Source organism: Canis lupus, chromosome 21 (assembly GCF_003254725.2).
Source record: "Canis lupus dingo isolate Sandy chromosome 21, ASM325472v2, whole genome shotgun sequence".
Taxonomy (NCBI): Eukaryota; Metazoa; Chordata; class Mammalia; order Carnivora; family Canidae; genus Canis; species Canis lupus.
Genome location: NC_064263.1, coordinates 15,841,752 through 15,864,665, shown reverse-complemented (window position 1 = coordinate 15,864,665; position 22,914 = coordinate 15,841,752). Strand labels below are relative to the sequence as shown.

The 22,914-nt window shown below is 39.2% G+C and overlaps 1 protein-coding gene across 33 annotated transcripts in view; it reads right to left on the bottom strand.

Annotated features, from left to right (window-relative positions):
* The window catches only part of DLG2 (discs large MAGUK scaffold protein 2), a 1,976,108-nt gene that overhangs the window by 77,774 nt on the left and 1,875,420 nt on the right, over positions 1 to 22,914 (bottom strand). The gene's annotated exons all lie outside the window — the stretch shown is intronic.

Here is a 22,914-nt window from a genome sequence, read left to right as displayed (position 1 = left end):
CTACTTTGCAGTTAAAAAACTTAAGACTTTAAGTTCTTACACTTACAATTTATCCAGTTCTAACAAAAACCCTATTAGATAAATATTATTTGTCCTATGTTCAAATAGGAAATTGAGGCACAGAAGAAGCAGCCTTTTTCTTCTCTGCAATTGTAAAGCATTGTGTTTACACCTTTCTTGGGAAGCCTATAATGTCAGATCTTGAATGGGTATGTGTCTCACTTCCTCTACTGGTTAGAAGCTACTGAAGGTCAGGGACTCCCAGGTCCAGCCTCGGTACAGTCCTTGCAGAAGCTTTATAAATGAACCAATGAACCAGCAGATTACTCTCCTCTGTCCGGTGAACTTCTTTGGGCTGGGGAAGCCTTTGTTTCCATGACAACTTTAAGATCCATGCAGCAGAGTGTTTTGACTCAATTTCCTTAGTCTCTTGAAGTTGAGGCTTCTGCTTGATTAGAGGAGACCTGGTTTTCACCTCTCTATGCAGCCGGAGAGAGAAGAGCAGCAAAAGATAAAATCTCCTCTTTGCTCCATGCCACTATACCTGGCTTACATGGTGTGTTCCATTGCTAAGGTGTGCAACTCAGGATAGTACAAAAAATGTAGATATTGAAGTGAAGAGTTATATTCGAGTACACCTCCTTCTAGTCGAGTGTCAAAGAGATTGGTCCACAACCAATCTGAGTCTTAGTTTATCAATGAATGGGCTTAATCATTCCTAGGTCTCAGCTCATTTGAGAGATGACATAGGAAAAGCCTTTAGCACACTAACTGCCAACCAATAGTTCCTTTACTTCACCTCTTCCCTACACTAGAAGTGAGTGAGTTATTTTTATAAGTATTGGCAAGAGATTGTAATACAGTGTTCTAAAAACATAACATAAAAATACATATACAATTAACTTTCTCAGAACATTTTCCTACCAGGGGGATGTGGGAAAGCAGTCTGCACTGGGAGCAAAGAGATATGAAATTTAGGTGCTATTATTTGAAAAATTAGCCATTTCCAATAGTGTTTCCTTCTTAAAAGCATTCATTCACCCACCCCCGAGTCCAGTAAATGTTTCTAAAACAGAGATGGCACCCTGGAAGTAGAGAGAAGCTTGGATGGAGTTAGGAGAGCAGGGCTCTGGTTCTGGCTTCAACATAATTTCACTGTGTGATCTCAAGTAAGTTATTTAACTTCTTTGGGCTTCAGCTTCTATGTGATCGACAGTTCCAAAGCACCTGCATAAGGCATATTTGAGCTGTTATGTTCCATGCCTTTGTCTTGCAAGACACTGTAGGGAAATCAGGTTAACATTCCATGCTTCTGAGAGTATGTGTGTCTCCTAGGATTGTGTTTGCCTTGTAAAACTCACTCTGCTCTGTGCCATCTCCTCCATCAATCCTGGAACTTCTTTTCCCCCCTCTTACCCTCACTGGGAATTAAATGCCCCTTTCATAGGCTCTTATATCACATTGTATTGTGATTTTTAATCTTTGCAAATTCTAGTTTGCATATGCATGGAAGACAGGGGGAGGTTCATATTCATACTATCCCCAGGGTTGGCCCTGTAGCAGATATCCAATAAAAATTATTTTCTGTTATTAAATTTGTCTCCTCTACTTCTCATAGGGCAATTCCTAGAATTCAGTTGTGTACACTCTTTCTTATGAAGGCACAGACAATTGGAAACAATAGGTAAGGAAAGCCTGAGCAGCATCCAGCACAGGCTTCCCTGCCTTTCTTAGGAGATGATGCAATGTTCCTGTCTCTCCAGTCAGAAAGCATTCACCTCAGGGTAGAAGGAAACACACAGCTCTGTACTGATTACTTTTCATGTCTCCTTGAGGAATCACATATACACCTGTGGATCAGTCATCATATACAGACTGATGGAACTCTAGTGCGGCCATTTACTTCCCCATCCATTCAGTAATGAATTGTCCTTAGTGAAAAGGGTAGCTGAATCCACCAGTGAATTAGTCTTAGTGGATGAGAACACATAAGCCTCTGTCAATCCTTGCTAAGAGGGCACTGACCAAGATGCTGTTTTTGAGTGAGTACTGAGGACACAGTAGGCCTTACAATGCCCCAGGAACTGTGCTAGGTATTTATTATCTGTGATGCAAGAGATTCTGCTCTTTAAAGTGCTGGCATTTTTCCCTTTTTATTGAAGGGAAAATGCATTGTGTACCATGGACTGTGTTATCTCATGGGCTATGCCATTTAATCATTAATAACTTTATGAGGTTATTATAAGGTGCTCTGTAAGACCCTCTTCTCATCACACCAGACTGTTTTCTTCTGTGTTTGGAAGATATTGAGAACTTGTCAATTTCTACCAGACCCAAGGAGTCAGGCAGTTACTGTCATGACTCAAGTTGGAACTAATTGTGCACCAACTAGAGGTCCTCACAGCCTGGGCCTCTCTGCAGCTGTGGCATTTTGATGATAATCAGGGAAGAAGCATTACTTCCAGAGCAACAACTCTCTCTCTCTCCTCTCTCTGTCTCTCTTGAGTCACTAGTGCTTCCCATCCTCTAGGGACCAGTGTGAGCAGACTTCCTATGTCCAGAGGCCTGTGTGTTGATCATTTCAGACAAGGCATCAGCAGAGTCTCCAGGGACAGGGCCCACTCCAGCCTGCTTCCTCTCTCAGGGTGTCCTAGCAATCTGTCAGGTTGGTTTACACGGTGATGCTGACTGACAGGACTTCATCTGAGGAAAGCAGAGGCAAATCTGAACCTGTCCAAAGGCAGGGCTCAACAGACTAAGGCAAATGGTACTTCAGATTTCAGGGTTGGGAGAGGCTGTAAAAATTAATCGTCTTAAAATCATTGTCTTATCCCCCAAATGCCATCAGCTTGCTACTTAGAGATTGAAATATGGGAAAGGGAGCATGGACAAGATGAATAGCCCAGGCTTTATGACACTTCTAAGAGCTTTTATGTGCTGGCTTTGTTTATCAGGCAATCAAAATACATTAATCAAGATACTTCAGAAAGGGTGACATAGCCCTGACTGCAGCCTTTTATTTCTGATACAAGCTGAAAATGTATATCAAGCTTTGGTAGTCACATCTTAGGGTCTTACTGCTACAAATTAGTAAGCTTGCTGTGAGTGAAAAAAAAGAAATGCCTTTTTTTTTTTTTTTAAGAGAAAGAGAGAGAGAGAGAATGTTGGGGAGGATGGGGAGGGAGAGAGAGAATCTCAAGCAGGTTCCAGACCCAGCACAGAGCCTGATGTGGGGTGTGATATCATGACCCTGAAATCATGACCTGAGCTGAAATCAATAGTCAGGCACTTAACTGACTGAGCCACCCAGGCACCCTAACAAAAATCTTGATACAGAATTTTATTATTGTGATACACAATTATCATTTAAACATTTAAATTTTTCTATAGAAGATGTATGCATGGATGTCAGATAGTCCTGGGTTCAAATAGTGGCTCTGCCATTCAAACAACTATGTGGTTTTCCTCTCTGTCCCTGGGTCTCCAAAAATGCAAAATGAGAGGCAAGATCCCTGTCTAACAAAGTCCTTATGGGAATTACACATATTAGACATTTTAGAACCCAGTAGGTGCTCAATACTTGTTAACTTAGTCTAAAATCTAAATTTTTCCCCTTAAATTCCATCCCTTTCTACTGTTGTGCACTAGCGCACAAACAAAGCAAGTCTACATCTGCCTTCCAATAACACTTTTATTTACTGACTGACAAGGGGATCAGCTGGTATGTTGCCTGGCTTAGAAAGATATTGGAGAACATTCATTTCTCTCATGAGCATATGGAAAAGGGAAGAAAGACATCCAAGAAGATTTGACAGTGACTACCCCCAAATCCTTAGCGTAGTTTATCAGGGTTGGTAATGAAACTCACATATCATACAACCAGACAGTTGGATTATCACTTCAGCTCTCCCAAGACTGAGCTCACTTTTTTCTGCATGAGTTTTCAGAAAACTGGATGGGAACAAACAGGTCTAGCCTGAGGCAAAGGAAGATCTAGAACTTGGGAAAACTTTACCTCAAAATCTCACCTGTGTCCATGAATGCTCCCATTATCACTTTTTGAATGAGGACAGATAGGATAGAAGATGGTTCCTTTCTCACCAGGTAAAAATATTCAGTTCCGGATGTAATTTAACTTTCACATGTGGATAGGAGATAAGAGCCATTAAATGCGGTGTTAATTACAGAATGCCTACTATGTGCCAATCACTGTGTTATTTGCTGAGAACTCAGCAGTGAACAAGAGGCTTGCTTCCTATTCTCATGGAGCTTAATGCTGAGTTGAGAATACAGCTAAAGGTGTATTCATTCAGCTACTCACACATTCATTTATCCATTCAGCAAATACTTAACAAGCATGTACCAATGAGGATTCTAGGAGCTCGGGTCTATTGATGAATGAAGACAGACAAAAATTCCTGCCTTTATGGAACTTATATTCTAGTAAGCAGACATGAAAATAAGTACACAGCATAATAGGAATTGATACTTGCTATGGAAAAGTGAAAAATAGGGATCCCTGGGTGGCGCAGCGGTTTGGCGCTTGCCTTTGGCCCGGGGCACGATCCTGGAGAACATGGATCGAATCCCACGTCGGGCTCCCTGCATGGAGCCTGCTTCTCCCTCTGCCTATGTCTCTGCCTCTCTCTCTCTCTCTGTGTGACTATCATGAATAAATAAATAAAATCTTTAAAAAAAAAAAAAAGGAAAAGTGAAAAATAGAGCAGAGAAAAGGGTATCAGGATTTTTAGATGGGTAGAAATGTGGTAGTGGTGAAGATGTTTACATCTTTTGAGTGAGGGTGTGGTCAAGGGAGGACTTGCTAGAGACAGGTGGGGCAAAGCTTGAAGGAGATGAGGGAGTATCATGAAGACATCTGAGGATAGCGCTCTAAGAAGAGGGAATAGCCAGTGCAAAGGCCCCAAGCAGAGTTAAAATTGAGCACAGTATATGCTATCATAGGAAATTAGTACAGGATCACAGAGCAGGAACCCCCTCAGGTGTTCAGAAAGGAGTTGATGAATGGCCAGTTCTCCATTGGACAGCACACCTGCCTACCTCACCCAACGGTGCAGGCATTTCCTTCAGGCATTCTCCTGTGGGAACCTCATCTCGAACAATAGTCATCTCACATCTTAAGGACTCAGTATCATCCCTCAGCTTCTCATGCTTCCTGCCTCTCCTTGGAAGCAGGCACGTGAGCTGGGCCATGGAGCATCTTCCCTTCTCTCAGACACTCTACCACAACTCACACCATGCAGAGGGATTTTTCAGCCAAGAATTATTCTTAACATTATTTAAAAAGTCAAAGCACTGACTAGATAGAAACAAGCATTCTGTAAATTTCAATCCATTCTATGAAATTCATAGGACTTTCTCTGGAACCCCTCCCTGAGCCTCTCCAGAGAGAGCTATCTATGCCCTTCTCCCAGACAGTTGTACTTTGTACACAGTCTTGTTCTGAGACTCAGCAGGCTACATTTTAGTTGACTTGCGCATGGGTTTGTTTTCCCTTCTAGACTGCTCAATTCCTGAGGGTTAGGACAGTCTCATCCAGTTCTGTGTTTCTCAAACAGAGCACTGAGTGGGAGGCACTCACAACACAAGGCTAAATAGAATTGAACTGAATTCAGAATGTAAGCTGTGTGTGGGGTGCCTGGGTGGCTCAGTCGGTTAAGTGTCTGCCTTAGGCTCATGTCATGATCTCGGGGTCCTGGGATCCAGCAGCCTGTTCAGCCAGGGGTATGCTTCTCCTTCTCCCTCTGCCCCTCTCCCCCACTCCCTGCTGTGCTCCCTGCTATATCTCATGCTCTCTCTCAAATAAATAAATAAAATCTTAGAAAAAACCCAAGCTGTGGGACCTTGGGAACATTACTTCAACTCCTTACATCTCTTTCAGTTACCTCATTTGTAAAATTGGGTTAAAAATTCTATATTTATCAGCTTTAAGATGAACTTATTTTCATTCCCATCCCCATCTCTCTACAGTTAGGATGGATCTTTTTTTTTTTTAAGCATTTAAAAAAAGATTTTGTTTATTTTAGAGAGTGTGTGTGTGCGAAAGAGAGAAAGAGAGTGAGTGAGAGCGAGAGCAGGGGAGGGGCAAAGGGGGAGAGAATCTGAAGCAGACTCGGCACCTAGTGTGGAGCATGACGCTGGACTAGATCCCACAACTGCAAGATCATGACCTGCACTGAAACCAAGAGTTAAATGGTTAACCAACTGAGCCACCCTGGCACCCCTACAGTTAGGATGTATCTTACCATCAGTGCTATCTCATAATTTAACTGACAGCATTTTTCCTTTCTTGGTGTCACATGGAGTGCATCTTAGAATCAATGACAACCTAGATTCACTGAAAAGTGTAGAAACCATCTCACAGGCTGTTGTGAGGATTGATCGATTATGGATTAAAAAGCCCTCACAAGAGGGGCCTGTGGGTAGTACAGTTTGTTGAGCATCCAACTCTTGGTTTTGGCTCAGGTCGTGAACTTGGGGTCATGGGATTGAACCCCTCATTGGGCTCCACACTCAAAGTGAAGTCTGCTTGAATTTCTCTTTCCCTCTGCCCCTCCCCCACTGTGCGCAGGCACATGCTCTCTCTCTCTCTCTCTCTCTCTCTCAAATAAATAAATACTTTGAAAAAAAAAGCTTGCAGATTATAAACTGCTCTTGTTTTACATTGCGGGTCAAATAGAATCACTTTATCTTTCACTTTTCTTTCTGTACACATTTTTTTAAAACAACCCCTATAGTATTCTCTACTTGGTGGCTGTTCAAAAAGTGATGACAGGCCAAATGTTGGGCTATGGCCTGACTTGACCGGAAAGAGTTCTGTTCAGCAGTTGTGCTTGGTTGAATGAAATGTCTGTAGGAAATGTCCCAGCTTTTGCTAATAGGTTAGGAATTTAGGGAAAGAGAACAGAACTAATGACATCCAGAATATTAGTGCTTATACTTTTAGTATTCATAGTTTCTGTGAATATTAGTAGCATTTTATTCCAATAGTATAATCATTTAAGTTTAGTGCTAATGTTTTCAAAATGGGGCATTTTCTATGTACCTAGTATAAGTTATCTCCTCATTGATTCATAATCTATGTGCCAGGCAATAGGACAATGGAGTGTTGGTCAGACCTGGGAGATTTATTGTTCTGTGGCTGTAGGCAAGGTTTAAATTCTGTTTCTTATTGTGTAAATGAAAGACTAATTCCTGCCTGCCATGAACTGAATATTTGTGCCCCTGCAAAATTCCTGTGTTGAAACCTTACCATCCAATGTAGGGCCTCCTGGAGGTAATTCGGATTGGATGTGGACATGAGGGTGGATTAGTGCCTTTAAGAATCACAAGAGAGCTTGCGTTTTCTCCCTCTGCTATGGGAGGGTACAGTAAGAAGCTGGCAGTCTGCAACCTGGGAGAGGGCCCACCCTAGTATCCCAAATGAATTTCAGATATCTAGCCTCCAGAACCATGAGAAATAATTTCCGGTTTTTATAAGGCACCCAGTCCATGGCTGTAGCAGCTTGAACTAAGATATGCCTAATAGACATTGTTGGGATCAAATGAGGTAACACATGTAAACTGGTGCCTGGTGCATAGATACATGGAATGCTGCAAGATTAATATGTCCTGGAACAGAAAACCCTTTACAACTCAACTTTTACAGGGTTCAGGAATGATGTAATTCCAATTTCCATTTATATTAATATCGATCTTTATGCTTAACATTTATCTGGCTCTTACTAAGTGGCAGACCTGGTGTAGCAGTTCTATTGGCAGTAAATGTGAGGGGAACTTGGCGTAGAGATGTTTCATATGGGCTGGAGTGAATGGGCAATGGGCCTTGCTCTTCCTACTGCTGCTGTCATTCTACTTGGTAAAGTGATCAGATAGTCCTATGGGACTGCTCTAAGACAGCCAATACACATAATTTTTAAGTGCCTGAAGCCATGCATTCATCCTTTTAGTCACAGTTAAAAATGCCCATTGTGTGCCAATTTATTACACTAGGTATTGGCATTATAGTGATGCAATAAAAAAACACCAAGGCTACTTTTGGAATTTAGAGGAAAGACAAATATAGAAGTAGTTATTGGTATGATATATCTTAATAGGCAGATGCGAAGTTTATCCATGAGAGTATACAGTGGAGAGAAATGGAACATACTGTGGGCAGAATGGGTTGGGGAAGCTTCCAGAAGGAGGTGCTATCAAATCTAAAACCTGCAAGATGAGCAGATACAGCCCGAGGAAATATACATGTAGAGGGTCTGAAGGAGGAAATAGCAGACAGTGAATCTGAAGGAAGACCAATGTCTTGGATGGCCCAAGATGAGACCAGAGAATGAGAGAGGACAGGTCTTGGAGGGTCCTACAGGTTTATAAGCACACTTTCTCCTCCTCACAGCAATGGGAGGCCATTAGAGGATTTTAAATGAAATATGAGATGATCAAATTTGCATTGGAAACATTTTTCTGGACATAAAGTGGAAAGTGGACTGGGCAAGAGCTAATGACTAGATGACTTGACCAGGGTGGTGGCAGTGGAATAGACAGAAGTTCCAGATATTTACTTTAGCCAGGGTCTCTCTCACCATTATCTTAAGCAGTGATTTCAAAGTTTTATTACCATAACAAATTTTTTTTTTTAAAGGATAGCTTCTAAAAAGATAATGAATGTCTAACTGAAAACAGAGAGGGAAACTAGCAGTTTTGGCTTCTTCCACACCAACTGTGCAGTAGCCCAAAGGTCCCTAAGAAGAACTCTCAGGCTTCTTAAATCAGAGCATGAGAATCTTCAATCTAGCACCTTAGTTACTAAGCACTTTAAAATGAAGAAGCCTCTCTATTATTGATATCACGACACCCCCCAAACCCACCTCCACTCTCCACAGGTGTCCATTTACTTTCAAAATGAAAGCTTGACCAAAGTTCTTCTTAGAGCATTTCGGGAGAATTTAGCAAAGCCTCTTCAAGCTAACTAGAGCTACTCCAGGGTGTTCTGAACTCTAATTTACAGAACTCTATGGGATGAAATTGTGATTAATTAGTTCTCTCAAAGAGTAAATAGCACCACTCAACAGAAGTCATTTCTATAGATATTTACTGCATATGTTTTGAGGAGCAGACTCCTTTCTGTTCTCAGGGGTTGTTTATACTGACAAGCAGGAGATAGTTCCTTAGATGAAGAGAAGTTTTCTGGTTAGACTGTCAACACATTCATAAAGAACAAGAGAGAGCCCCCAGGAAGAAGCCAACAGCCCATCCAGGGAAGTATGTGTGTGGAGTGAGGGCACTTTGATGGATGGAGAAACATTTCTTTTAATGAAAGGAAAATTGCTGTTTGCTACCATTTTTGCATGTTGGTCACAGCCAGGGGTTGATAAAGAAGCAAAGTGGGAAACCAACTTGAAGTTGACCAATCAGGCCTGATAGAAGTGTGTAAATTGGGCAGGAAAGCATGAGAGGAGCTCAGTCTTGATAGCTATTCCTAGACCAGTGAGTATTCAGTGGAAGGCCATTCAGTGGAAGGGATGATGCTGGGGAAGATGTCAGATGAAGAACTAGATGTAGAAGCACGCAGGCTGCCATGCCAGACTGACCCCTGGACCCCTGGTCCGTAGAGCCAGCAAGGTTCACACCTCTGATCACCAGCCCATAAGTAAAGCTATGAACTGCCCTTTCCCTTCCCACAATCCCATTTTCAGTGGTCATAACATTTTCTGGAGACCACCTTGTCTTTCATTTTTCCCTATCTGCTATCTCTTCTCATCTCCATCCTATTATTTTTAAAATGCTTCTTCAATGCCCCAGATACTGTGCTCAGTGCTGAAGATAAAAGATGAGTGAGGTAATACCTCTGCCCTCACACAAATGTATGAGTCCAGTGGGTGAGACAATTTTGTAGGCAAATCATTTATATTTAGTTTATAAATGCAACAGCAGAAGCATTACAATTTGCAGATGAAACCAAGGGCTGCCCACTCAGAATGGTGTGACAGTTTCCTGCAGTTGCCCTCTTCTATTGGATTGGCCAGATCTCATGCTCTAAGATCATAAGCAGCTTCTGACAGTTTTCCAGGGGTTAATCAACAAAACCGCAGGTTTTGTAATCCAAGTTCTGGGCAATGACATTTAAAGCTGGAATTTCCTCCGACTTTAGGAACTTTCTATCACCCCTGATTTCAGCAGGGTTGGTTATTTGATACAAGCTTCAGAGAAACATTAGTCCTCTAGGCTCTGCATCATGCCATACATTTGGTGGGTGTGCTTCTGGTCTTGGATCAAAGTTTAGAAATGATAAAAAAAACCTGTAAACAGGCTTATGTTGCTCATAGGTATTTCATCATTGAGTTTTAGGCATAACAGCAACTGGCAGTGGAATAATTAGGTAAGACAAATGCTTGAATCCCGTCAAATTTGCCAAAAGAAAGCAGGTATTAGATTTTGAAAAAATGCCCTGCAGACTAGTAATTTGGGGTAAAGAGGAGAAGGATTTCCTGCTTTACAGATGGGTGAACATCCTAAGGGAACCAACTTGTTGTGAAGTTAATCAGAGTAGACTGTTTGGCAAGGAAGAGGCTCATTGCCTAGGACAGATTTAGATCAATTCTGGCAGGAAGGAATATCCACAAGGGTCCGTTTTCAATTTCATTTAATCAGGTAGAGAAGAGAGAGTTACCAACATCAAGTGGGGTGGATATGGAATCTATAAAATAGGGAGAGAAATATTTATTTGAATGAAGTAATTTGTTTGATAATCCACGGAGATGTGGGCTTTTATAACTCTATGGTAAAGTCACAAAGTTCATCATTTCTCTAAATTGGCTCTATGGTAGTCTCTCCAAAGTTTCTTGCTGGGATTTATGATCTTTCTTTGCTGTCTCTTGCTCTCTCTCCTTTTGTTCTTTTCTTTCTTTCTTTCTTTTTTTTTTTTTAAAGCTTTTATTTATTCATTCATGAGAGAGAGGCAGAGACACAAGCAGAGGGAGAAGCAGGCTCAACTCAGGAAGCCCGACGTGGGACTCGATCCTGGGACTCCAGGATCATGCCCTGGGCCGAAGGCAGATGCCAAACCGCTGAGTCACTCAGGTGTCCCTCCTTTTGTTGTTTTCAAAGTGAGACATTTAAATAACTCTTTTGGTGGCTTTAAATGGTTTTCAGTAATATTATTTTGATAAAACTATTAGCAGCTTTTTTTTAAATAAAGATTTTATTCATGAGAGAGAGAGAGAGAGAGAGGGAGAGGCAGAGAAACAGGCAGAGGGAGAAGCAGGCTCCATGCAGGAATCCTGATGTGGGACTCGATCCTGAGACTCCAGGATCATGCCCTGAGCTGAAGGCAGATGCTCAACTGCTGAGCCACCCAGGCATCCCCTAGAAGCTTTTATTTTTGTCTTCTGTCAATCTTCTTTGACATAAAACATAAAAATACCCAATTATGTATTTTCCCCCCCAGGTAAAGATGCTTTAGTCTATTATATGATAGTATGGGTTTTAAGAGGAGGAGGACGTGAGAAAGGAAGCAAACAATCCTTGAGCACCTGCCATCGGTTAGCCACCAGAGTAGGCACTTTTCATATGTTGGCACTGAATAATAAGAATACTGTGAATTTGTTATCAACCTCCCCATTTTAAAAATTAAAAAAAAAAAAAAAGGTGAAGTTTACAGATACCAAACATGGTTACCTAGCAGTTAATGGCAGAATTAGGATCTGTCTGTCTCTGGGATGTCCCTCCCTGTGTTCTGTCTGTGGCTCTCCCTCCCACAGACCTTCAGATCCAAGTGCTGGCAGCCGTTTGTAAGGAGACCTTTCTGAGTTCTGCCAATAAAGGGTAATTTTGGTTTTCCTCAAAGATCATAAGCTCTATTATTTGCACTATAGCTCAGCGGTAAGGGTTTCCTGGATGCTCAGGTCTGTTTGTTAATTATTATTTTCAAGAATAATACACCATGCTGACAGTTGTTGACAAAGCAGCTTCTCATATGTCATTCAGTCCTCATGGTAGCCCCATGGAATAAACAATTTGATTCCCTTTGTTTTACACTGAGACCCAGAGAAGATGATAAAGATGATAATATAAATTGCCATCAGTTACTGGATTACTACTAAGTACAAGACATGGCATAGGAACATAACATGATTAAAAAAAATTCACAGCAATTCTGCAAAGTTGGACTCAGTGGTTCCATCCATAGACAATAAAACTGGGACTATAAGAGTTGAAGTGACTTAAGGGTCCCATAGCTACTCACTGGTTGAGTCAATATTCAAAGTAAGGTCTTTTGGCTCCAATCCTTGGCCCTCTCCACTCCATCACAGTGAACAGGACACTGGGGGGCATTTATGGTACATGGAGACTCACTCCCTGCCAGCATTTTTCTTCACATAAATGTCATGCATGGCTGACCCTGTCATGTCCCGGGAAGCTGCCATTTACCCTTACCTATTTGTGAAATTGTCCGGTGGTGAAGATCCCAGTAGAGACATTTAGTTTGCTGAGACCCCTGAAAGAAGCCTGAACTAGAAACACAAGCCTGTAAGTGGCAATCACTATTAAGGCTATCACTATCATTATTTGAATAATGAGAAGAATGTTTAAAGAGCGGGCAAAATATGGGATTTAATCAGCATAATTTTACTATTGTGCCAATAGATTTATTTCACATTGTTTCTATGCAAATGAGTGCACAACTTAGTACTATCTGGCCTTTCAGTAAATTGAAAGAATAAATGAGGAAAACAAAAGGACAACGTGGTGAGGTATAAGTAGGTTTTTCCTTTTCTCCAAAAACTTTGGTATTCTTTCATGTTTCTTTTTATTTGAATTAGAAATCAAGTTTAAACTAACATGGACCAAATCTGTTTAGCGAACTCCAGTTCTTCACATTTCCTACATATCTTAATAATCTGCATTTAGGCTGTGGGATCCCGTGAGTAGGTCACTCCCTCTCCACGGTGAATTGGCGTAACATTCCCTACCCCTGGCCCTCAATTCTTTACTACTGGCTTTAACTTTGAAACTTTTAAATTAAAAGTTCTTTGATCATCTCCTTACTAAAGCTGTGAGAGGTCTTTTAAACAAAACCAAAAGGAGGTTAGGATGCTTGTGATGTAGTTTTTTAATAAAGAAAACCACTTAGTGGTAACATAGCTGTTAAGTGAGGATTTTGAAAGTTCTTGCTTCACCTTATCTGTTCTCTATATTCTAGAATAGCAAAAGAAATTGTAAAATAAATCCTTCCATAAAACCTGATGAGAGCACTGGAGAATAACAATTATACTAAGAGATACTTTTATTTAGCAACTGCTATGTGATGGGCTCTCTGCTAAGTATAAGTAGTTCATAGCTATTATTTCAAGTTCTCACAAGAACCCTACAAGGAGGTGGGTTTTTATTATCCTTGTTTTATGAAAGAGGAAATTAAAGTCTCGAGAGATTGTTCACCTTGAGCCAAGATTCATCTGATCAAAAATGAAAGCTTATCTATATTATAGCGTCATCCTGAGGATTAAATGAGATTGTTTACCAAGTGCTTGGCATGGTGCAAAGCTTCTGTTTAAATTAATACTCATCTTATCTTGACCCCCTTTCAATATTACTCTCAAGCGTTTTACCATCTCCTTAGCATTTGGGTTCTTGAAATACTGAGAGAAAACTGATGGGGACATGATTCAGTGTTTTGATTTAATTTATTAAACAGCAGATATTTGGTCTGTTGGCCAGAATTTGTTGATTGCTCACCATCGACCTGTTCCAGCAAATTCCTGGAAATCAGTAAGACAATCCTAATTATTTGCATGTTTAGGGGTTTTCTACAATAAAACCATTGGCGGATATGTCCATGTCAGTTATGATAAAAAGGCACGACTGTCCTCTTATGACAAGGTCAAGTGTTAGATTACAATTCTTTTTTTAAAAAATTTCTACCCAGAGCAAATTATTTTAGCAAAATATAAAGTTCAATAGGTGAAAATTGTAAACATTTGCAACAGTCCTGAGACACTGGTACGGGGTTCAGTAGGTCTAGTCACAGTCATAACTTGCCCCCTAATCATCCGGGTGGCCCTGCTTACAAGCAACTCCTCTGCTCATTGCTTCTCAAGATTGTTGCTTATAAATTGAGGATGTTGTACTCCAGGATCTAAGTTCTCTTTTTTTAATCTGACATGATGAGCCAGAAACCCCTGGGGGAAATTCTGCTATTTAGCAGGTCATATTAGGGAAAGTAAGGAAAGAAGTCTGGTCGCCATGCTTTTGAACATTTATTTACTGAGGGACCTAACTTCTCACCCACTGAAAAAAAAGTATTTTTAAAAATAATGTAAGTGGGGACACCTGGGTGGCTCCGCAGTTGAGCATCTGTCTTTGGTTCAGGGTGTGATCCTGGGGATCAAGTCCCACATTGGGCTCTGTGCAAGGAGTCTGCTTCTCCCTTTGTCTATGTCTCTGCCTCTCTCTGTGTGTCTCTCATGAATAAATAAATAAAATCTTGAAAAAAAAAGTGATGTAAGTGGAAGACTTTTTGCATTATTAGTGTGTTATCTACTTTTTTTTTTTGAGAGGATTATTTTTCCACAGAAATTCAATAAAATAGCTCCATGTGTCATAATGTCTCATAGTGTCTCCCCTTCATTACCATCATCGTTGAGCTAGCCAAGATAGAGGGAAATTAGTCAAACACAAGAACAATTAATTTTCTTCCGAATTGACTGGATCAAAGAAAGGGATTGGACTAAATAGGTTTTAGTGATAGTCTACAAGGAATTTCACATCAAGTTGCCATTGCACTTCATACATTATCTAATCCAAGAAATTTACATAACTATCATAATTGTATAGTTGACTGTTTGTTTCCCCCACTGGCTTGTGAGCTCTTTGAGGGCAAGGACTCACCTTAATGTCTATGGCATCACTATTGACAAGCATAGTTCCTGGCACAGATCCCTCATTATAGAATGATTAAATGAACCATCTCTAACTATTATTTGATCCTGAGACTATGAACCCCTAGGTCATCTTTAGTACTTGGTTACATCGGAGGTTATATTACTATGATTGTGCTGACGAATCAGTTCAGATTGTAATCTGAAGCCTTCAGAAGAGTTGATAGCTACATCCTTACCTCACCTCTCAAACTGGTTACTCAGCAAGTGGACCAAAGACATTTTACCTCCTCTTCTCCCTACCTTACTGCCTTTGGAGTTATATAAACCATTTTGATATGCATCCAGAAATTTGAGAAGAGAAAGGCAGACAGTACATTATCATAGAGCCTTTATGAAGTCCTTGTGCAATTTTAAAACTATAATAACTTTGGTTGAGAATATGATAGATATAACCTATAAATCATATTTAAAAGCAAACTGAATTTTCTCAGAACTGCTAGAGTTCAGAGAAACTCAATGTAGAGTAGTAGTAGCACATTTCCCAGGGGGTGTTCTGTTACTAAGTAACTATGCAAGTGCGGAATTCAACATTGTTTGTTTACTACAGGGCCCTTCAGAGCCTTTAATGTAATCATTTGCATTGTGAATCTATAAGGAGGTTATATAATACCCAATTATTTCACAAACCTTTGTAACAAATGATTTTGAAGAGCACATCTTACAAAACGCTGGTTTAGTGCAAGTCTGACATTTCACAGGTAGGAGTACTACAGAATGGTTTACCAAGTAAGGAAACCTCTTCAAGGATATTCAAATATAGTACTTAATATAAAGCCAAATAGATTTCAGGCATTCTGGTTCCCAATCCAGAAAAATATACCTGTTTCCACTGAGCCACATCGCAAGCCTCTACTGGCCAATAAGAGAACTTTCTGTGGTAACAACACTGTCCCTTCTGCTTAAAGAAGCCCTGTTTGCCCAATATTTAATGGCATTTTTAATGCAATGGGTTGCAACCACTGAGATACTTTTTATTTATTAATTTATTTGAGATACTTTTGATTTCTAGTACAAAGTGCTTTTCTTAGAAAATATAATTTCCCAGAGAGTTATGGTATACAACAGAGTTAAGGCTTAAAATTTCACATCTTAGGCATTATATAATAATGGAAGGATGAATTGCTCGGTTATTGAATGGAAACATCAAGTAAAAGGTACAGAGGTACAATGACAAAGGATGATGAGGATAGAGGAATGAGGTCCATTTTCCAAACAGGCCAGCAAGCTTTCTGTCTTGTCTATGGGGGCTTGTCCTGAAGCTTAACCTCCTACTGACCTGTCTGGAATTCCTTTCTCCTTTCTGCCCATCTGATCCTAATCTCATTTTTCAAAGTCTAACTCATGTTTCATTTTTTCCTACTAAGTATTTTCTGACAATTTCTGTGCCATTCCACTGTCCTCCACATTCCTTACTGATCTCAGTTGGCTGAAATGGCGAGTGCCGGAGTTGGAAGAGCTAAGCAGACTAGACTTGATTTTGGCTCTGACTGTATTTGATCTTCTAGAAAACCTCATCGCATTCCTGCGAAGAGTCATACAGACATGCACACATGTACACACACCTACACTCATATATAATGCTTAGCACAGTGTCTAGCACAAGTGTTAAATAATTATTTTTTCTAATTTTTGCTTGTATATTAGACCAATCTACCCAACTAGATTAAAAGCTAAGGGCAGAAGGTATGGCAAACATACATGTTTTTTCTTTCTCTTTCACTCTCCACAATGCCAGGAACATTCTTTCATTCAAAAACAATATGTTAAATACCTCCCAGTAAGTCATGAACATGTTACAGTAGGTGTTTGCAATTTATTTTATGGAAAGCTTTACATAAGAGTAAATGAAACGGACAAGGAAAATTTCTGAAAACAGTGCCTAAGCAACTAGTAAGTGCCATTATTATCACCACCATAAGTGCATTAAGTTTGTTTTATTGCTGTGCTAATATCCAGAAAAACTATTTACTTTATCTTGGCTCCATCTTGAAGGCTAGTGATTTTTGCCCAGAAACAGCAAATCCAATTGGAGACTATTACCTCCTAGAAATGGAAACAAGAGAGACAAAAACAGGAAGGAGTCATCTGATTCTTACATTTTGGGTGACTCATTGCAGGCCTGGAGTAAACAGGTATGACAAAGCTCAATATGTACGACCTCAGATGGGCGGCACAAGGATAAGTCATATCTAAGTGGTTTTGAAAGTAGAATATTTACTTGACCTGACCAAATCACTGGTTTTCTTTGTAGTAGCCCCATGGATTTAGAGCTAAAATTTTTACGTAAGTTCTTTTTAACCTTCTATTTGAGGGTTTTTTCAGAAGCAGCAAGACAGTGAAAAGAATGTTGGAGAAAGAGTTGGAAGACTGGGAACCCGGTTTGTTTCTATCATGTAGTAATGGGAAAATTCTGGCCTTTCTGTGTTTTGATTTTCTCAACTATAAAATGTTATTTCATCCAAAGAACATTATCTTCCAAGTGCCAAGTATTCACTGCTTTAGGTGCTGGGGTGCTGGCATAAGAGGATAAGCAAGGCAGTCTAATGTGAAAATAAAAAAGTAAACCAATGATTGGAGGACTTCAGAGGTTTAAGCAGAAGGCCTGACTCTAGCATCTACCTTTCATGTTTCTCTTATTTATTAAGGAGAAAATCAAACCAGAATGAGTTAAATTACTTGCCATTGTCACAAAGGAATAATGTTGGTTTTCACAACATCATAGTTTCAAGTGTGATCATCAGTCATTCAAAGATATGAGATACAGGTTTTTCTTTCTATGAGAAGTAGCATTTCTGAAAGTCATTGATAATTTTTTTAAAAAATCTATTTTTAGTTGAGTAAAACAAATTGGTATTAAAAGATTTCTACTCCCTGTTTTTTGTTCTGAATTTGATTTGTTTAAAGAACAAGGCACATCTGAATTCTCCAGACAGTCCCTGAATGCCATTATAAATCACAGTGTTGTTTCTGTCAAAAATCTTATAGGAGGTGGTACATGGCAGTTCGTACAGAAAACAGATCTATGGATCAGCAGTCAGAATAAAAGTATAAAACAATAGTGGCACCTTACTGAGTGTTTGTTATACATCAGATCCTTTACATATATTAGTTCATTGCATCCTCTCAACATATTTACCCCCATTTTACACCTGAGGAGACTGAGGATCAGGGTGGTGAAGTGACTTGCCCCAGTCCACAAGAGACTCTGGAGGAGCTATTGACTTGAGATGCAAACTTGGTTATATAATGATCTTTCCAGGATAGAATGCATTGTGGAGGGCAGCGAGGGTCCAGCCCAGGGTACTCCTCTTCATTCTTATGAACTGGGCAGCAGGAGAGGGGTCAATGAGTGAATAGAGGGCATGTGAGAGAGAAAAAACATTATTTAGAGAGGGGATTGGCTTAACAAAGTGGGATGTTAGAAAGATGGCCTCTAAGGCACAGGCCACATGGAAGAACTTGGCCAAGTCCATCACAGAAATTCATTCTGTCTGAAAAATTCTTCAAGCTGCAGGAGAACAGGGCCATCTGTTTAAACAGGACAGCTCTGTGGGAATAGCTTCATGAGGTTATGTTAAATAAGATCCAGGCTTTCAAGCCATCCCCTTATGAAAGTAGAGAATGAGCTGCACTTATTTTCCTTTGTCTATAAAAAGGAGTTAAATCTATGTCTGGTCACTTCATGTAGTTTTTTGTTCAGTACACTTAGTACAGTGTCTGGAACATGGTAACTGCTACTACCTACTTGCTACTATTATCTAAAAACCTGAAACTGTCAAGCATTCTGAACATGGGTCCCATCAGTCTAGCACCTTAACCTGTACCCCCCCAATCCATAGGCCAATTACAAAAATCCACTGGGTAGCCTAAACCCAGGGTGCAGAAGAAGTAAAACTCTCGGATCCACTCTTTATTTACCTACAAAATCCTATTAATTTCTAGGATGCCTATAATGGATCTAACAGGATAGTAAAAGCACTCTGATATACTACAAATGGTTATCCAAATGCGAAGGAAAGTCAATACGGTTATTACTATTGCTTCTAATTGCAAGTTTTAGAATATTCAAGAAAACACATATTCTCATGAAAACAATTTTCTTAATGGCTTAGGTCAATTTTTAAAATCATTTTACTCTGAGGAACTTCTCCCAAAAGGTAGATAGTAATGATGAGGACAATGGGCAAATCTATGCCTAGGTTAAATGACAGATGGGTTATTATATTTAAATAGACATTTGTTGGTGTTACTTTTTTTTTTTAATTTTTATTTATTTATGATAGTCACAGAGAGAGAGAGAGGCAGAGACACAGGCAGAGGGAGAAGCAGGCTCCATGCCCCGGGAGCCTGATGTGGGATTCGATCCCAGGTCTCCAGGATCGCGCCCTGGGCCAAAGGCAGGCGCCAAACTGCTGAGCCACCCAGGGATCCCTGTTGGTGTTACTTTTTAAATAAATTAAACTTGTTTTTGCTTATTCAATTATCTTACTTAATTCAAGTAATTCTGTCCATAAATAATTATTAACTGTGCAAGTTTCTGTGCAAGAGGCCACAGAGCAATGTATTAAGAGCATTGGAATTTGGAAACAGTTACCTGGTCTGAATTTTACCTCTTTCCCTTAAGAACGTTCAAAGTCCTCTCCAGCAAGAGTTACTCAGCCCTGTTAAAAGGTGACCCTGAATAATTTTTTTTATCATTCTGAATCTGTATCTATCTTATATTTGAAATAGAAATTGTACCACATACTTTGCTTACTCAAGGGAATTTGAGAAGGTTACATAAAATAATGGACCATACCAATACGAAGGTATTGTTATTTGGCAGAAGAGAAGTGTACATGTTGTGTTAGTAAAATGGAATGATGGCTTCTTATATATAGTGAGACATACTACTGATGAATGGACTGAGGCTGTTTGCTGCATTCTCTTGCTGTAAAAAATTCTAAGCGAGAAGTTGATTGCAGTCAGAAAGATGATAGAGATCAATCTGAGATCAGAGGTGGATTTTAACGGCTAATGTCATTGATATGATTACCTGATGTGTTGATCTTAATGTATTCGTATTTCTTATTTAGCTTTTATGGTATCAAGTGCCCATTTAAGAGTTATATATATCTGGGATGGATGGGTGGCTCTGCGGTTGGCTGTCTGCCTTTGGCTTAGGGCGTGATCCCAGAGTCCTGGGATCAAGTCCTGCACTGGGTTCCCTGCAGGGAGCCTGCTTCTCCCTCTGCCTATGTCTCTGCCTCTCTCTGTGTGTCTCTCACAAGTGAATAAATAAAATCTTAAAAAAATAAAAAATAAAAGTTACATTTCTAAAATATATATAATAGTATGGAGAAAGGATCACAACATAATGGTATATATATAAAAGGAATAAGCAGAACTCTCTATATGGTCTATTCTAATTTTGTTTTACATATATGTCTAGATACAAAGTTTATACAACAAAAAAACTGCTTCCTTTTGAGTGGTAGAATTATGAATGAGTTTTATCTTTGTCTTTGTTGTTTTCTCTATTTCTCTACTTTTCTATAGTAGTGTTTAATGTTAAAAACTTATTTCAAATAAGAAGGGGATCCTAGAATCTTCACTCCAACTTACTGTAAGTTATTATTTTTGTATATTTTTGTTTAGTATTTGAAAAGGAAGGACCTTTTGAGCTTGGAATCATTTATTAGGGACAAGTTCCTTGGGGGTGTGTGTGCAACAAGTAGAAACTGGGGAATAAAATGAGCTAAGATAGAGATTGAAAGGTCAGGGATGAGAGTCAGTGATAGGAGACACAGTATGACCAACCATATAACTCAAGAATTTACAAAAGATAGCTGGAAATTGACAGAAAGCCCCAAGTGTAGAAAATACTATTAATCTCTTACCAGACATAAAACCCAGAAGCTCCTAAGAAGAAAGTAGGATGATAGAGGTGGGTAGCAGACCTACCTCCTCTTCTTACTCAATGCATTTGTATACACAGCTCAGGACCCTGGAAACTACACATTTAATGAAGGTAGAAGAATACCCCAAACCATTGGGTCTCTAGAGAACTCCAGGCCCATGCTCGATCACTGCAAGAACGGTTTTGTTTTGTTTACCATGCATGATGGACAGCCGTGCAGCTTCTGCTAGAGCATCTGCTGAGGTGGGGAGCCAACTCAGTGAGGCGATTTAGCTTTTTGCTGGTTAGATAAAACAGTTCTTCCTTATTCTGAACCAACTTGTTAATTCTTAGAGCACTGAACAAGTCCCTTGCCTTTTCTGCATGCTAGTCATTCAAATACTTAGCAATAATGACACTAAGGACTTGAACCTGACTCTTCTGATCTCAAAAGATTACTACTCCCATCACTTTATAGCATCATTAGGGGTTTCTGGCTCATAATTCTGCCACATTAAATATTTCATGTGCCACCTAGTTCTTTAATAGCTTCCTGTGACTTGAAAATGGTATGATCTTTTACTCCTGTTTTTCAACTAATTGATTTGTTAGTCTAACCCAATTAATAGGTTATTTTTGTGTGTTTACTTTAGGGATGCAGAATATGTCATCACATTATTAGAACCAATTTATGATCATAGATATGTAATGTGATTTATCCCAACAAAATGATTATAAAGGAGCAATTCCAAAATAGTGATTATAGCCTCCAATAGAAGTTAGATCCATGTTTTAGGCATCTCTTTGGCATATAAATGCTTAAATTATTATGACTGCAAGAGATGATATGGCTACAAGTATCTCATGCTGAGTTCTCGGGAGAGGGGCATAACTAATTATTTGGCATGAATATAATTCAGAAACTGCATAGAATACCTTTTTTTCCTCATCTCAAAGTTAATTTATAACTTAAACTGCTCTGATGAATGACACAATCTCATTCTTTTTTTAGAACAAATGACAATACCCTGTATAACCTCACAAAAACACAAAAATCAGTATATAGAACCATAAAACTTTTAAAGACTGGGGAAAATCTAATCTAATAAAGGTACTATTTTCTTTCCAAAAGAATAGGTAATTCTCAATAGTGTACATTTTGTTATTTATCTATTTTAACATCTTCTCATTTTAACATCACCTTGTGCTAAAACATAAAGACATTTTATTTGTAATGAGTAAACAGAACCCAGACATTACATATCATTAGGCGCATTTGAATGGACAATGGATGGAAGTTTTTCCCTTGATATACCATAAATATATATGGCTCATCACTGACGAAGCACAACGATAGCCATGCTTGAAAGTGTACAGCAAAATGAAAAGAAAATAAGATTTTATTATTTATTTATTTACAAAATAAGATTTTAATATGGCTGGATTTGGCTTGAATTCTAGTTTTATTTGTTATTGTATTTGTGAATTTTTGAGTTTCAAGTTCCTCATATGTAAAATAATGTTAAAACCTACTCAAGTGGTTATTGTAATAACTGTATTAATATATTAAAAATATGTATCAGAGCCTGGCATACATTAGACACATTAATTTCCTTACTTAAACTCTTTAGCAAAATCTAGAGAAGGTAATTCACCACGCTCTCTTCACTATATTCTTTTATAGGCACGAAGTTATGAAATTAGAGATGGAGGAAGTAGAGAGTCCTTTGAAACCAAAAGTGAAATTCAAATAGAAATATCTGTCTTTTGCAGAAATAGCTACTATATTAGCATGTATTGACTTTAAAGATCATTTGGACATATTGCAAGCAATTTAAATTCTCTTTGCAGGTAATATCTTTGAAAAGATATTCTTGTATGTATAGGCACTGAATTTATCCAAGTATATTTGATATGTAAAACTAAAAAAAGTAAAAATATTACTTATAAGACATTTTTTAAAAAAAGATTTATTTGAGAGGAAGAGAGAAAGCAAGAGACAGTGTATGAGAGTGGAGGGAGGGGCAGAGGGAAAGAATTTCAAACAGACTCCATGCTGAGCATGGAGCCCAAAGTGGGGTTTGA